We start from the raw sequence: 16,653 nt of genomic DNA, 5'->3' as shown, positions 1-16,653 counted from the left end.
CCGACGTTGGCGAGGCGGACTTCGTCTCCGTCTCCGTCAACACCCCCCACCAAGAGCCGTGGCCTCGGCACCGGCAAGGCCGCGCGCCAATCCTGACCTACTAGGTGAGCGCACGCATGATCGTCGACATATCCCACTCCAACAAGATCATGGTCGAGAAGTTCACCGTGCCCGTCACCGTCAAGACCGCCAAAGCCATCGAGAAGATCCTCACCCACAACGGCCATGGCGTCCTGAACCAAATCCTGTCCAATCGGGAGGTTCCTCGCTGAGGGCACCGCCGTGAAGGTCCTCAAGGATGTCTACGTGAAGGTCCTCAAGGACGTCCATGGAGGCAGGCCGCAGGTCATCGGCATCAACGACTGCAAGAGCCACTTCATCTACCGCGTCGTCTCCTCCATGTTCAACACCGTCGCCGTGAAGAAGGTGGCCATGCTAGGTTCGCCTTCAAGAAGGATACCGGTGACACCCACGAGACACCGGTCATCGACATGTGCCTAGGTCTGCTTGGCGACAAGGCCGTCGTTAGCATCTACGACCCGCAGGTGAGGCGTGACCTCGCCATGAACAAGTTTGACTGGGACCACGCGCACCCTCGCCACCTGCAGCCGGTGGGCCGTGGGCGAGCCCGCCGGGCAGCCCGTCACCGTCACGTTGGATGCGTACGAGGCCGTCCGCGATGCGCACGCCGTCTGCATCCTGACCGAGTGGGATGAGTTCAGGAGCCTCGACTGCTGGCGCATGTACAACGTGATGCAGAAGCCGGCTTTCGTCTTCGCCGTCGCAGGATTCATCATCTATGCAATTGGCAAGCCGCTTGACCAAGCCCAGTGGCTCAAGGTCATGCCAGCCGTCGCCTGAGGCGATGCACACTGATAGCCACGCGTCGACGAGCGTTCTTCTTACTAATTAATAACAACAAAAAGCATCGATGAATTTTAAGAGAAGTCTTATGTTATAAAAACCGAAAATCTCATAGATAGGAGGACTTATCTATAGAACTTTTCTGTTTCCCCGTCAAGCAGACAAGACAGAAGCATCCAAAGGAGTTATTAGTACGGAGGAGAGGGCCTAAGCAAAAGCAGGGGGCAGATCAACGAGGTAGTACTTGCACTAATATGTTTCATGCGAGCTTAGTGCATTCTTATTCTATTAGTTAAATTTTAGATTTGTACAGCTATGTTTCATGAGAGAGGACATACTTTTACTTCCTATTCTCTGCTGGATTAGTTCCAAATTACAAGGATACAAGTGTTCAAAAGTTAACTAAGTGAAACACTGAACATGTTAGTTGATGACCTCCGACTAGCAGTTATGTTCTTCTCTCTTCGGGTTGTGTGACATGAATTACTGAATTTTAAAGAATATATATGTTTTAGCATTTTTTATGATGTTTTGTTCAAGCAAAGAAGAAACGTAACTAGGCTAGAATTTTTGGAAGACAATATCCGTATAATATGTCTTGCTGTAAATTAATTACTGTATTTATGGCTTTTCATTGTGAGAGTTAGATGACCTGAAACTGTTAAATGAGATGCGTTTAATTTCACCCCATAAAAAAAGATGCGTTTAATTTCAGTTATCAATCTCTAAAGTTGGATCCCTCGACCAGTATGCGATTTTGTATATGTTGTGCCACATATCTTATTAAAGATTTACTGTCTTCAGTTCATTAAATCAGTTTTTCTTCTCTCCCACGGATGCTTCATGTCATAAGTAGTTTGCGAGTCATTTTAGTATTCTTGCAGATCTCTGCAATAATGTAGCTGCAACTGGTCGAACATATACTCCTACTAATTTGTTAGCTGCTCTCAAGTAAGGCACTTCTTGAGTTAATCGTTGACGGTCGATATTAAGCATTCAACATTCTAATTATCATTTCGGCAGCTCTATGCACTTCCTAAATTAGTGGTCGGCGATCAATATTAAGCAATCTACATTCTAATTGAGCCATATAATGTACTATATTTCTTTATCCTGATGCCACCAAGTAATCTGCTATGCAGCTTCTCTATCATGGTTTCTTTGAAAATGACTAGCCATAAAAAATAATACAATGTTCATGTTTTCATTTTTCATATAGGACGTCAATCTCTTTGGAGATCACATGACCTATTTGGAGCACAGTTCCATGTCCCTTCAACGCATTCTTGCATCTAAATTATTGGGTTGGCATGAAGTGCGTACATACTAAAAGAATAAGTTACTTTCTTTTAATGTCAGATTTTCTCGAGCTTTATTAATCCTGACTATGATAAATATAAATTCACTCAGTACAAAAATAATAGTCATGAAAAATTCTAGCTCATGCAGTTGCGTGGATTGATGACTAGCTCAACTGCTCTATTGCCACCGCTTGTAACCATGCCATTGGCCTCCCCCGGCTCCTCCTTATCAACTGTGATCTCTGATTTTCAGGTAAAGTCCTCCCATGGTAGCCTCCCATAAAAGCACTTAACCCTATCACGTAGCCGGTTATGCATCCCATCGATTTCTTCCGTTGCAACGCATGGACAATTTTCCTAGTCTTTCCCTAATAATAAAGCACGGATTGACTTTGTCGGGTTCACCGTCACAATACGCTTTTTCCCGTGAATTTACGCTTTCAGTTTGATTTTAAAACATATACACGAGGTGGTACTAATTCGGGAAATAATAAAGCACGTGGTCCGTCTTCGTTTCATGTTTCATATGTAGTCTGTCGTATGTCACCGAGTCTGGCCAAAAGAACAAACCAGGCCGTATGGCCCAGTGAATCCGGCCCACGGGAGGCAAAAATTCTGCTCGCGAGGGGTATCGAACTAATACCTTCAGTATCTCTACGTAATGTCATGACCAACAGAGCAAGTCCTGATTCATGTAGAATTGAAGGTTGACACATATATAGTCCCACCTCGCTCCTTTATATCTAATCTATCTGATTTATATACGTTTTTATTTTTCTGGGCATCAAGAATCCTTCTTGAAGATCATGAGATATAAACGAGGAAGGAAAGAGATTCTAATTACATGTGAAGAAAAGAGGTGCTAATTATACCAGAAAAAAAGGAAAGAGGGCTAACGCTTTCCATAGGTGAGGGGGTGGGCTATTAAACGGATGCCTGCAGACATGCATCCTGCACAATTTGAGGACGACTTGACAGAAACAAGGAGGAAATGATGCGCTACTTGAGGTCAATTTGTGCGTACGGAGACGCCTCTGCAGCCCAAAAATAAAAGACTTTAAATCAAAATCATGGTGATAAAAAAGGAGGAGAAGAGTGTGCTTCATCTTTACTGGTCCAAATTTCAGGTAATGACAACAAGTCGTTATAGTCTGTCTTTTCAATACAGTACTACTCTCATGTTCTTTCGAGTGCAAACCCACCAACAACTGAGCTGACTACACATAACACCGAAGGTATCACCATTGGCATCCACTGTCGTGTGCATTCCTCTCCTCCTTACCTGGATGCCGTGTGCATTCTTCGTGTGTCTTTCACCAACGCACGAGGAGGACTTGGATCAATTTGATTCAGGCACATGGGATGAAGGCAGGGAAACATGACGCAGCCATGCTGCACCAACCAACTGGATGTTGGTAAGTTCATGTCGTGTGAAGGGAACATATGGTTGATCTGCTTTCTATAGTTTACTTACACTGAGTAGCTGGAAATATAATTAAGCACGAAGAATATTATAACCGTTCTTTTAGTTGGGTTGTTGGCTATAGGAGGGCTAGCCAGATTTGTTTGTCTGTATTAGAAGCTCATCATGGGCTCGCTTCCTGAAGGGAGCCGGGAGACCTAACCCTAGCCGCCGCCCCCGCGCCATCTCCTCCTCTTCGGGCAATTACAGCGCCGTCGCGCCGCCGGCCACGCCCAACCCCTCGCCATCCTCCCTTCCACCCCTACAACCTATGGTCTAAGCCTGGTAGGACCCTAGCTCCTACCAGTTTGCATTTTTCTCATTTTTACCCGTTGCAACGCACGGGCTTTTTCTAGTATATTTTATATATATATATATATATATATATATATATATATATATATATATATATATATATATATATATAAAATAAAGCACGGATTGACTCCGTGGGTTCACCGTCACAATACGTTTTTTCCCGTGAATTTACGCTTTCAGGTTGAATTTAAAACATATATGCGAGGTGGTACTAAAATATGATTCTGATTGTACGCGCACACTAAAAGTATCGCTAAAATTCCTTAGAACGATCTTTGTGACTCGCCCGGGCAGCCCATTGATGGACCTCGCTGTGGCATACGGCCCGGCTGAAACGGCAGCCCACAACCGATGCAGACAGGCAGGGACGCAAAAATAATGTGCTTTCTTCAGGGATCGAACTCCCGACGTGAGGTCAACAGCCGAAGGGAGCACAAAACTGAGCTAGCATCCCCACTTATGTATTTACATGAGATTATTTGTTCAAAGATAGTACCACCTCGGTACTTCATATCCAGACCCACCAATTTAAATATGGTTATGACTTGAAATATGCAAGCCACCTGAAAGATCAATAGGCAGAGGGAATAAAAGGATGTTGTCATGAAGGAATTAATTGTAAATCCCCAGGATTGTGAGGCTGCCATGAAGGAATAAATCCCCGGGCCATGCATGCACACTCACGTGGAGGAGGGATTGTGGGCGCTGCATGAGCATCATCGACCGGCCCATCATGGCTGCCCACGCATGATGCAAGGGCGTACATGTTTAAAAAAATACTAGAGAACGTTGTGGGAATTAATTAAAGGGAGTAACGTTTCCTCCTTATGATTTTTGTGTTTTTGTATTCCGTAGGGCCTAGACCTTCAAATATGCTTATTATTAGGGAAAGATTATATGTTAAATGAATTATACAAGCGCAATTTGCATCTAGCATTGGTTTGGATATGTGGTCCATGTGCTTCTGCTGATGCACGCATGGCGCAGCCTCCACCTGTCCTCTATTACTCTCCTCATCACAGCGAACACCATCATTGTCCATGAAATTATAAGTTAGTATAGCGAGGTGCTCGCGGGAACGACATGCTACAGTGCGATGACCAAACTCATCACCATGGAATTGACCAGATTCATCTTTAATTGGTTGACAATGTGACAAAGGGAGGGGCTGGCAAAAACAGTGTGTTAAAGTGTGGTGACCAAGCTCACCTTGAGATTGATCATGGTCGTCGTTAATTGGTGGATGACTAACAACCATCGGCGATGGTGATGAAGAGAAGTGACAATATGGATGGGCTACTATGCACATATAAGGATTTGTTTTCTCTGTTGCAACGCACGGGCTCGACCACTCTAGGAAGTCATCGTGCACTCAAGCCTAGGAACTTCCGGTAGACGGCAACTCGATACGGCTAGCTTTGTTAGCTAGCTACATAGTCAAATTGTACAATGTACAACGTCCAACTGTTGTTATCTTTCTTATCTCCTCCCAATTGCACAATCAATTTTTGTAAGGAAGTTTCACCCGCAAAAAAAAATTGTAAGGAATTTCACCACAACGGTATTATTGTACATAGTATGCTGAAATCAGCAAAATGTGGTCATAGGTTCATAGCCATTGAAGATTTTGTTTTTTTTCTCCCGTTGCAACGCACGGGTCCTTTTGCTATAATAATCTCTCCCTAATAATAAAGCATGGATTGACTCCGTGGGTTCACCGTCATAATACGCTTCTTCCCGTGAATTTACGCTTTCAGTTTTTTTTCAACACGTCCATATTTTTTCCAAAATCCAAGGTGGTACTAATTCACCGTCACTTTCCTTCTTCCGCACAACCAACGCCATAAAAACTGCCCGAGGCCGTCCAATCTGTTCGACCGTGTATGCAGAGATTGTGACCGTATCAAACAAGAGACCGATCCAAGTATCATGAGTCCCGACCAGATCCGAGTCGGCTCTACTACCCTTCCCCTTGCCTTTAAATATTGTAGGAATCGATTGCCTTGCATCAAATCGATCCAAACTTCCAATCAAAATCGAGTGTTCCAAGCTATCAGGTATGGAAGAGAATCATGGTCGCGAACACCATGGACGGAAGCAAAGTCAATGGATCACGCTGGTCAGCTCCTACGGCGAGTGCTTCGAGATCACGCAATAGGCGGCAGCGCTGTCACATCCACCACATGATCGAGGACAAGTGCGTCGAGAACGGCGTCCCGCTCCGCCGCCGCAACATGTACCAAGGTCATCGAGTGCTGCAACATGCACGCCGCCGCCGGAGGTACCAGCTCCACGTCCGGCCAGTAGGACCTCAAGAGCTAACAAGCTGTCCCACGATCCTTACGTATACTACATCAGTCCCTCAAGCGGCAAGACCTCGCAACGGCTCGACGAGTTAACTGATTTCCGCCGCCATGGCACTTCGATGAGCCATCGCCCACAAGTGGCTGCTACTTGCCACCCCGTGCCTAAACTTCGGCACTCAGCGATCTCGCGAGCCCGCGACTGATGGCGTCACTGACCGGCGGTGCCGCCTGCTGCTCGTCCGTAGCTAATTTGCAGATTTGATGCACTTTCGATTGGATGCACATAAGATAATCCGTCCCTAGGAAATAAGGAACAAATTATTTGTTAGCGTATCATCACAGCTAATCTGTCATGTTCCGGTAATGCCTAATGCATTGGCTTTCTAGCAGTACATTGATCCCTGCTCAAGGTAGCTCTGTATCTCTGATTATTTTTTCCCCTGTGATGGAATTAATCAACATATGTCTGATGCCCATGTAATGTAATGGAAATTTCTCACTATTGTGTACATAGACATGTATCATAATTTACTGCCAATTGTACGTAGCCCACTTCTGTTCTGTTTCTCTCCCTGAATATGTTCTCTAGATAATTATCAGAGTAGGCATTCTAGCTAATTATACATTATCTTTTGCATTGCGTGTTGATACAAACGTGATTTCACTTCCGATTGGATGCACCTAAAAGCTAAGATATTTGTTGGTTGCAACTCTGCTGCCTTGAATTAACCGCTTCTTTTTATACAGATTTTTTCTCTCTGTATTCCTGACCAGCTATCTATGCAAATTTATATAGAGAAGAAAATTGTTTACCTCTGTTTTATAATTTATAACTCTTAACTTCTAAGCAGGAGATGCCTATGGCAATTTTGGGATTCAGCTCAAGGTCAGCATTTCTTGGTACATGTCACTACTGCGTGCTAAGGATTGGTCAAATTTTGACAACTTGATCCACTAAATTTAGTGGGAAAATTGGCTGAGAATAAATTTGAAAGGAGAAATCATCCAATAAAGTTCTAGACTTCTTTCATTAGGACAAAAGTAAAAACATTCTGCTATATTCTAATTGTATGATCTGCATACAACCTTGGTATCCAGGTAGTGTGAGCCGAGATATAACGCTGTCAATTTGGGAAAAGAAGCACAGTCTTAAGAAGCATGCTCTCTTAATTAGAATTGTTTTTACTAGAAAACTGATCCTAGGATGTTAAAGACTTGTGTCATATCATTCTTCTGAACCATGTGTTGCTCATGGTCTTTATCTGATGCAATGTACTTATATTGTCTGCCGCTACTTAGCTTGGTTTCCCCAAGTGAAAGCAAGTCTTCATGCAGTTGCAGTCCTTTTGACATGAAAGAGTAGTGTTACAAATCCTTCACGCTTTGAATACTCCTACTACCACACATGTTTATCAGTTGCATGTTTCTATTTGTAAAATTCCATGTTGAAAAGGAGTTCTATTGCAGGTATGCCTTTGCTTATTTTGTGGGATTTTAATTTATATAAGGACAACCCAAAAAAAGATATAAAGGAGAAGAGAGAAGACAGTATGACACACATCTTCAGGAGGCAGAGCAGGCTCAGCCAATATTAGTGTGTCTTTTGAAAGTTTTGGACACGGTGAAAAACCTGACAAAGGACACACATGAGGTCTATTCAAACATTAATAATTTGAACTTAGTGATGGTATTTCTGGATAGGCATTGCTATTGCACTCAATGCCATACAACCAGAGCCCTGCCACGCCAACGGGAATTTACTATATGCATCACCGTGACATCGATTTTTTGTTCTTTCCCGTTGCAACGCACGGGCATGTTTCCTAGTCTATCCCTAATAATAAAGCACGGATTGACTTTGTCGGGTTCACCGTCACAATACGCTTCTTCCCGTGAATTTACGCTTTCAGTTTTTTCACCTATATTATTTTCTACATCCGAGGTGGTACTATTCATATGATCACGTGGCCCGCCACGCGCCACCCATGAGTTTTTGGTTACTAATCCGGTTTTCTGTTTTTAGTTAATTAAGCTGCCATCTATTATATATATACCTGCGAAAAATAATTCTGTTAATTAACCCGTCATCTATTCTATAATAGCAAAAGGTAACTTTGTCCTGAGATTCGAACTTACAACCTTCCGTTCTTACGCTACAACAACAACCAGTTGAGCTGGCACCCAAGTTGCAATATAAAACTGGGTTAGCCCTTAATAATCTTGGTTCGAAAGCTGGCCAAATATTCTGGCCCACCCAGCCAAACGTAGCCTGATGGAGTGAGAGTACGGAGATAGGCCCAATTACCCTGGCCCTCATGCCGAACGAAGCAAGGTTAATTCCAATCGATACATGCATGCTTTTAATAATTAGATAAAGTTAGCTTGGGTGTTGAATAATCCCACCTCGTTCTGTTAGGTTTAGTTGTCTCAGTTTATATACTTTCCCAAGTTAGTTGAAATATCAACAAAGCCAACTGGGAATCAACAAGCAGCCCCGAGAGCCAATGGGAGAAGACGATGCAGTACCATTGAACAGGCTTGGCGAGGCAAAGAGGAGTAAAGCTTGTTGAGGGGCGAGGGACGCGGGCGACGAGAGGAGAACAAGCGGAGGCCGGGAGGTGCAAGAGCGCTAGGGGGGCGCAGCTGGGCGATTGCGTTCATGGCCGGAGGCGCGCGCAGCTTGCGCCAGGTGCACAGCGGGAGAGGAGGTGCAGCGAGGAAGAGCGAGTCCAACGGCGGTCAGGTGGTTCACCACGCGATGGTAGCGCACGATGCACAGCGGGAGGAGGCGCACACAGAGGTGCGGCGAGGAAGAGATCGAGTGGGAATGGAGGGTCATCGGGTGCAAGGCGCTTGGGGCACATCACCCCGGGTCGAGACTTGAGACAGAGACCCCGGGAATTGGGGGGCGGGGTAGGGTTAAAGTGGGAGGAGGCTGCCGCTGGTGGTGGGGAAAAATGGCATGCAAACTGGGTTGCTGCTGCTATATGAGTTGGGCCAAAAAAACACAGGGAAGAGAGAGCGGTGTTTAAGAATTATAAAATCTTGCCTAAGAAAAGAATTTGAAAATCAATTGGGTTTGAAGAAACTTGAAACTATTTTTTTGGCCTTTTGGGTTTGTGCCAACTCCACATGAATTATCCGAAGTGGAACTTATATTTACATTGCTACAAATATAATTCTAAATATTTAATTAAGAAGTTTAAATTAAGAGTGGGTTATGCTTAATTTGAAATGAATGGGATTGTTATTTTTAGCTCCCTAATATTTTTGGGGGCTATGTTCATGAGTAATAAAAAGAACCACCATGTGAATTCCCTCAATTTAGATAGATCGAAGATCCATAAAATTACTTATTTGAATTTCATTTGGTTGGCTAACTTAATAAAATTCAAGTGAGGGATTTTTAAAAAACCTCAATTCAAATCAAAGCAAATAACATGAAACCAACATTATAGTTTAGTAGATGTAGTACTGATGCAACAGAAGCCTAAGATGCCCAGACATATTGCACTTGAAAAAAGTGAAGTATCAGGGATAAGAAAACTTCAAGGGAAAGGCCTGGTTGACTCGGTCCTTATACACGTTGTTCCAAAAAGCGCACGAATCCAAGCCGCCGCTGCCCTCATTGAGAAGCAGTGCACCGACGGGCCGTCACACAAAGTTATGTATATTTTTTTATGTATTGCACTTTTTACTAATTGTGTGAATTTCCTAAATTTTCAACAGCGGTAATGGTGTCTTAGTAAATAAAATAGGCATGTTTAACAGAATGCAAGGACGTTAGTGGTGATATGATAAACCGATCAGCTTTATGCACATGGTCACAATAGAAATACCTTTAAGTTGATGTTTTAGGATTTTCTTTAACTCCGTTGCAACGCACGGACCCTTTTGCTAGTCTTTCCCTAATCTTTCCCTAATAATAAAGCACGGATTGACTTTGTCGGGTTCACCGTCACAATACGCTTCTTCCCGTGATTTTACGCTTTCAATTTGGGTTCACCGTCACGTATTTTTGCAAAAGAGTCCTTCTATTTTTTGATAGTCTATATACCTACTAACGCACGGGCAAAATTTCCCCTCCCTACGGACCTGAGTTGGAGTCAAACTACACCTCCTCGTTGCCTTCCCAACCCCTTCAATAAATATCAATTTGAGAGGCGGAGGAGAATCAGACAAGAAGGCTTGCCACGGACCTCCGCTCGTGCTGCCAGGAGCTTCCGTCGGTCAAGTTGCTACCGTCCCAAGATCCCTTGTTGTGCCGCTGCTCCGTTCCACACCGCCGGATCGCCGCCGCCGATGCCGTGTGGTGCTGCGATCACCCCGCTCAATACGAATAATCGATGGTGCTGATAAGTCGTATGATCGATTTCCCCTTGATTTCCTCAACCAGAAAACAAGATCGAGATAACTCCGCTCCAGTCATCCGACCACGTCTCAAGCCACTGCCCATGATTTTTCTGCTCCGCAGTGCAGCCGACCCCTGCGTCGTGGCCGTCGCCGGCGCGCTGGGTCGTAATTCCTATCTATCCCCGGATCTAGGCGGCCTTGCCGCAGTGCACGCCGACTGGGAGATGGGAGAACGCTCTCCAACATTGGGTGTTCCGCAGCACATCCCAGCGGCTGGGGGACGGGAGCACACTCTCCTCCAGGGCTCCAGGGCATCCCAAACAGTGTCTTGGTTAGCGAGGGCCGCTGCTTCTTATCCGTGTTGCCGATCTGACTGCTCCGCAAGCCCCTACTTCAGCGAAGATGCAGAGGCAGGCGAGGTCGACGTGGGAGGAAAAGTCGTCAGGGGAGGTGGCGCTGCAGGGAGAGGAAGTCGAAGGACATGGCTGGGCTGTGAGAGGTCGTGCCAAGGGAGATCTAGGGAGGATGAGCTAACAGGCAGGTCAGAGAACCGGAGGAGCGCTCGTGTTTGACCCTGATGCGGGATTGCACAGGCAAAGGAGCTGAGGGTGTAGGGAGCGAGGTGTCCGTGGCAATGGGGCTGAATGAAAGATGAAATTATTGACTGCTCGTTCTCTACAATTTGGATGAGAGACTACACTATGGTGCTACTACCTGCGGCTTGATTATTATATTTTCTAAAGTTGCGGTGTTGCGGCCGCTTGCTATGATACAAGGTGAGGGAGTGAAAGAGAGGGGGAGATTTTGCAAGATAAAAATATCTTTGTTTTGGGTTGTGCTGTCGGTGCTTGTTTGGTGCTGCTACTAATGCTACGAGAGAGATACCGACTGCTGGCACTGATTATAAGCGTTTCATGGCTGATGTTTATTGCTACTAGATTGAGTGTTTTGTAAGCATTGTGCGTGAGGTCTGCATGATCAATAGCATGTTCAACTGATTTCTGGTATTTATGAACTATATTGCTGGGATGCTTTCTTTTTCATTTTATTTTGTTACGCTAGATTTTCCGTGAAAGAAATATTATGAGAGGTGCAACGATTGCTAGAGTATGCCAATTTAGCCAGCTCTCATGTTAATGATTTTATACTTTTTTTGTGGAAGTTAGGATTGGATAAAAGGAATACTTAAAGGCACACACATTTTTTCCCCTTAGAGGTAACAACTGGATATATGCTTCTAAAATGACTTAGATGACATAACTCTCAAAGAGGCCGAGATAAAAACAATAGTACCTAAGATGCATCTTTGCATAGGTTAAGTCTAGATGTTTATGCATATCGTTACATCTTGGACAGTACAATGAGTTGCTCTAGAAAATTAAGATGCAAAAGTATGACGATTATCTTGATAGCCTAAAAAATATTGAGTATATCGAGTTTAAATGGAGCCGGCCAATCCTAATTCATGGCCACTGGTCTTTGTTCGCACAGGTTAACGGTAAAAAAGAAAGTCAACAATGCTATCTAATGAGCACGAGGATCCTAAGGGCACATATTTAATCTGCATGCATTAGAATATGTATGCTCTGCGAACCAACATGTGGTTGGATGGTTAGGAGGAAAACGATACTCCAGCTCACAAGGGTACAAGTTCTAGACTTGGCACTTGTGTTCGCATTTTCTTGGGTTTATTACATGCCTTTCGGCGATGTGTATTTAGTGGCAGGAGAAGTTCCCGTTGTCTATGAAGGTTTATGTGACGATTTCGTCAATCTCTAGATGATGTGCCGACTCAATCTCTCGAAAACAATCATAAAGAGCATCTTGCGAATTATCTTGATGCCGCTTTAATCTCCTTAATAATGTTGCATACTATCCACCCGTGCCTTCCTTGGTGTCATTGACCACAACCTTGCACTCTGATGCTATGATCACATGTGATAGACAAAGATCAAGAGCAAGAGAAAGGGCTTCACGGAACGCCAACGCTTCCAAGGTTGCCGGATCTAAGACCCCCAAGCATTTGAATGCCGAGAATCCTAAATACGTGTCTACATCATCATTGCAAGAATATAGTATTAGCCTTCACACCCGTATGGGATGGGTTGGAGACCATGCCACGCTTCAGCCACTCCCTCCGGCTCAAGGAGCGGGCGGGGCAGGGCAGCATTGAAGCAAGCTAATAAACCTTCATATTTTGTTCACATGTTAAATAGTCCTATCTTACTTTCTTAACTACATAAATTTATATATGACATTGGTTGACGTATTAACAAGTCCTCTTGTGATTTGATAAGCAGAGACTGGTGCACGGATCTAAATTATATTTGGGAAACGGAGGAACTGCACTCTCGAATGGGAGAAAGGCCCGAATAAATTGGAGACATAAGAGAAGATGGTGAACATAAAAATAGCATGCAAGTTTTTCTCCCGTTGCAACGCACGGGCATTTGTGCTAGTCTCTCCTAATAATAATAATAATAATTTAAATAATAAAGCACGGATCGACTTTGTCGGGTTCACCGTCACAATACGCTTTCTTCTCATGTCATAATACGCTTTTACAATTTGTATGAAGAAAATCGTAATATAAACGAGGTGGTACTAATCTATATCTATTCATCCGTACGTGCGGTAACTTCCGTACGTCATTCGTGAGGAGAGAAAATTCATCGTCATTATCCCAAAAAGAAGCCCACTACGTCCCAACCGGCTAGCAGGGCCTCGGCCCATCAAACGAATCCGGTCTAAAAAACATTACGAGAAAGATGGATCGAACGGGCAACCTACCGCTTATATCAGAAGAGGGCATCCAATGGGCTAACCCATGACATTGTAAAAAGGAGAGCGTTTGATCGTTGATTACATAATCCCACCTCGCCCCCTTACATTGATTTAAACCAATTTAAATACAACTACGAGTCGACTGGGATCAATAGGCAAGGGTGGTAAAACGAATTAAAATTGAGGAAGATGATGAATGATCAATGAGGAAGAAGATATGCCTGGTGGTGAAATCTCAAAAGGAGGACGTTGGATGGGGGATGATAATGAGGAAAAAGATATTCCGAAAAAGATATTCCGCTGCTGCGAGGAGCGGTCCTGCGGACGCCATGGCCGCCGCCGAGCCCCTTGTGAGGGATGGCTGCCGTGGTTGCGGGGCTACACTCAAAGTTAATGACGGAGGGGGATCCCTAATGCTGGGCGACCCCTCTGTCTATGCCCAGCTGCAACAAGGTTCAAGGGAAAACGGCTTGAATTAGTGCTACACATGATAAAAGACGATTTGTCCGCCGACCGTCTCCTCCGCTCAGCGCCGCCCCCGCTGGACTCTCCCGCTCCCGCCTGGCGTGTCCGTCATCCGTAGGTCGCCGCCTCCCAACCTCACGCATCGATCATCCTCCACTCATTGCTCCCTTCATTGGCAGTTGCAGCCGTATGTTCTCGCTGTTCGTCATGGTGCAGTGTTGAAGATGTTCCGGGAGCCGCTGGCTGGCGCCGGAAGAAGCGTCTCGCCGGTGTACCACTCCATCGCCTATCAATGGCACCACCAACGTACGTTCATCGAGGTCGAGGTTCACAAAACATTGTGAAATCAGAGATAGAGTCGTGTGCTCAATTTTCACAAGCAGGATGTAGCAGAGCGTGAACTACATCCTGGTGAGGTGATGGCTATTCATGCAGGATGCAGCAGCAGCAGCATGCAGGGATGGATGAAAGTAAGTAGCAGACTAGCACTTTGCACGTCTCATGATTCTCCCTGATTGGTGATGACAAATCTTTGACTGAATATTGCATCAGTAACGTATCCGTTCAGCAATCCTCCTGTTATTGCTGCTGCTCTGGCCTATGAAGATATCTGTCCATGCATATCTTCTTGATGAATAGACATAAAATCTTGGATGCCCATAAATGTTAGAAAACATGGGTAGTGGGAATCACCTCCTTTTACGTAACATATATGTACATACAAGTTTTTTTGGCTTTTATATGCTTCAACTGTTGTGCCAACTGGGTGAGACTTCGCGGCGACGGTATGAGCGCAATTGGGGTGTCTGATAATAAGAAATCCCGACATATTTTATGCATGAAAAAATAATTCTAACTTGCACGAGCAGATAGGGCCAAGCGAAGGTTGCATTGACGTATGAATTAGTATACAAGTCTCCTATATATGCTTCAAAGAAAAACTCTACAATACAATGCAAACCTATATATATATATACTTGGCATCAGTGAGATCCATAGATTAGCTAGGTAAGTACAAAGATACGAATTTTCATGTAGCTCTGTGAGTTTGTGATGTTTTCCATATGTATTTCCTTAAGACAACAAAAGCATCCTACTTTTCAATCTATAAGTTAGTTTATGAGTTGATCCAGTGCCAAACACAGTTCAGTTGAACATGTTTGTTACAACATTTTTACGAGATAAGCGTGAATTTTGAAGAATTAATTGCCGGGGTAGATCGAAATATTATAGTATGTCTTATAAAAAACGTTTCTTGAAATTCAGAATAATTCTTTGAATGATCAATTTTTTTGACAACCAAGATATTTTTTAAAAAATGTGAACATTGCTTCAGTTTGTGAATAAATTTGAAAAAGGGTACATTTTCTTGCATTTGTAAATAAATTTTAAAAAATATGAGATGAGATGTGAACAAAATGTGGTCATAACCATTGGAGAATAAGATTTTTTTTCTCCCGCTGCAACGCACGGGCCCTTTTGCTAGTCTCTCCCTAATAATAAAGCACGGATTGACTTTGTCAGGTTCACCGTCACAATACGCTTTCTTTATGTAAATTTACGCTTTCACCATTTATAAAATATATAAGCGAGGTGGTACTAATTCGGGAAACCACGTCGTGTGCATCAAACGATCCAAACAATACCCGCCCGTGCGCTTCGGCCCAGTAAATCAGGCCCACATGCCCGTTTGCAGCCCATAAAATAATGGCGCAACCACCAGAGCTAGCTGTGTTTGTTGTAGAAAAGCACGGGCTCTCCCTCTCCTCCCGATCTCAGCTGCCACGAGGCGACCGACCCCGGCGACGCTCAATCCGGTGCTGCACCGGCCGCCGGTCGACGCCGGCGAGGATTTGTGCCCTCTCCCGACCCACGTCTCTCTCTCTCGCGAAATAGGATTGGGCGCCGCCGCCGTTTTCCTGGTTGAAGGCGGCCAGAGCGCCGCACGGGAGGCCTTTGTCGAGCGAAGCCCTGGATCACGCACGGCGTTCCCACGGAGGGACAGGGCGGCGGATTCGAGGATGGGCGCGGCAGGCGGAGCTCTGTCCTCCTTTGTCCTCTCCCATCGAGTGCTGGATCGAAGAAGCATCAGCTCACCCCACCTCCATCCCGTCTCCTCTCCTACATCGGCCACACCACGCCGCGCTCGTGGAGCGGAGTCGCAGAAGCACGACGCCGACTGCGGCGGAGTGAGGAGAGCTCGTCCGGTCGTCTTGTCCCTCCAAGGCAGGATCAGGCCCAACCTCCACGCCACCAGCTCCACCCCATATCTCTTGCCTTTCAGGTTAGTTTCAGGTCCGCTTAAAAGTTTCAGGTTAGCTCATCTAAAAAGCAGTTTCAGGTTAGTCCGCATAATTTAGTTACAAGTGTTATTTGGTTGACTGTCGTTGTTACTTATCCGATCTGAATCTAAAGGTTCCATGTTTCTGACAAAACAATGGCTGATTTGCTAGCTGTAGAGTGCAAGCTAAATGATACAGGCTCTGCTGTGAAAACCAACGGGTCTCTTCTTTTACAAGCTTTTGCTACAGTTGAATTACTCAATATGTGTGTGTGTTTTATATCATCTGGTGATCAAGTTTTAATGTATCTTGATGAAATGTAGACCTTTGTAACATATTTGCACCTTTGGAGTAACATATGATGTCCTTTATCAGTATGGCTGATCCTTCGCCCTTATTTCCTCTACTTGTTGATATGTGTCTGCTGGAACAAGCTGGTTCAATGGTGCCTTCAGCAAAGTCGCCGAGGCTGGTCATGTTGCCGGCTCAAGAACAACAGAAAAGTTCCAGATAGTTGT

At 44.7% G+C, this 16,653-nt stretch overlaps 1 pseudogene; it reads left to right on the top strand.

Moving 5' to 3' along the window:
* The first annotated feature begins 399 nt into the window (after positions 1 to 399).
* LOC109781807 (UDP-glucose 6-dehydrogenase 2-like) lies at positions 400 to 921 on the top strand (annotated as a pseudogene).
* The last annotated feature ends 15,732 nt before the right edge of the window (positions 922 to 16,653 follow it).

Source organism: Aegilops tauschii, chromosome 7, assembly GCF_002575655.3.
Source record: "Aegilops tauschii subsp. strangulata cultivar AL8/78 chromosome 7, Aet v6.0, whole genome shotgun sequence".
Lineage (NCBI taxonomy): Eukaryota > Viridiplantae > Streptophyta > Magnoliopsida > Poales > Poaceae > Aegilops > Aegilops tauschii.
The sequence above is the reverse complement of the archived record's forward strand: the minus strand, read 5'-3'. Positions and strand labels throughout refer to the sequence as shown.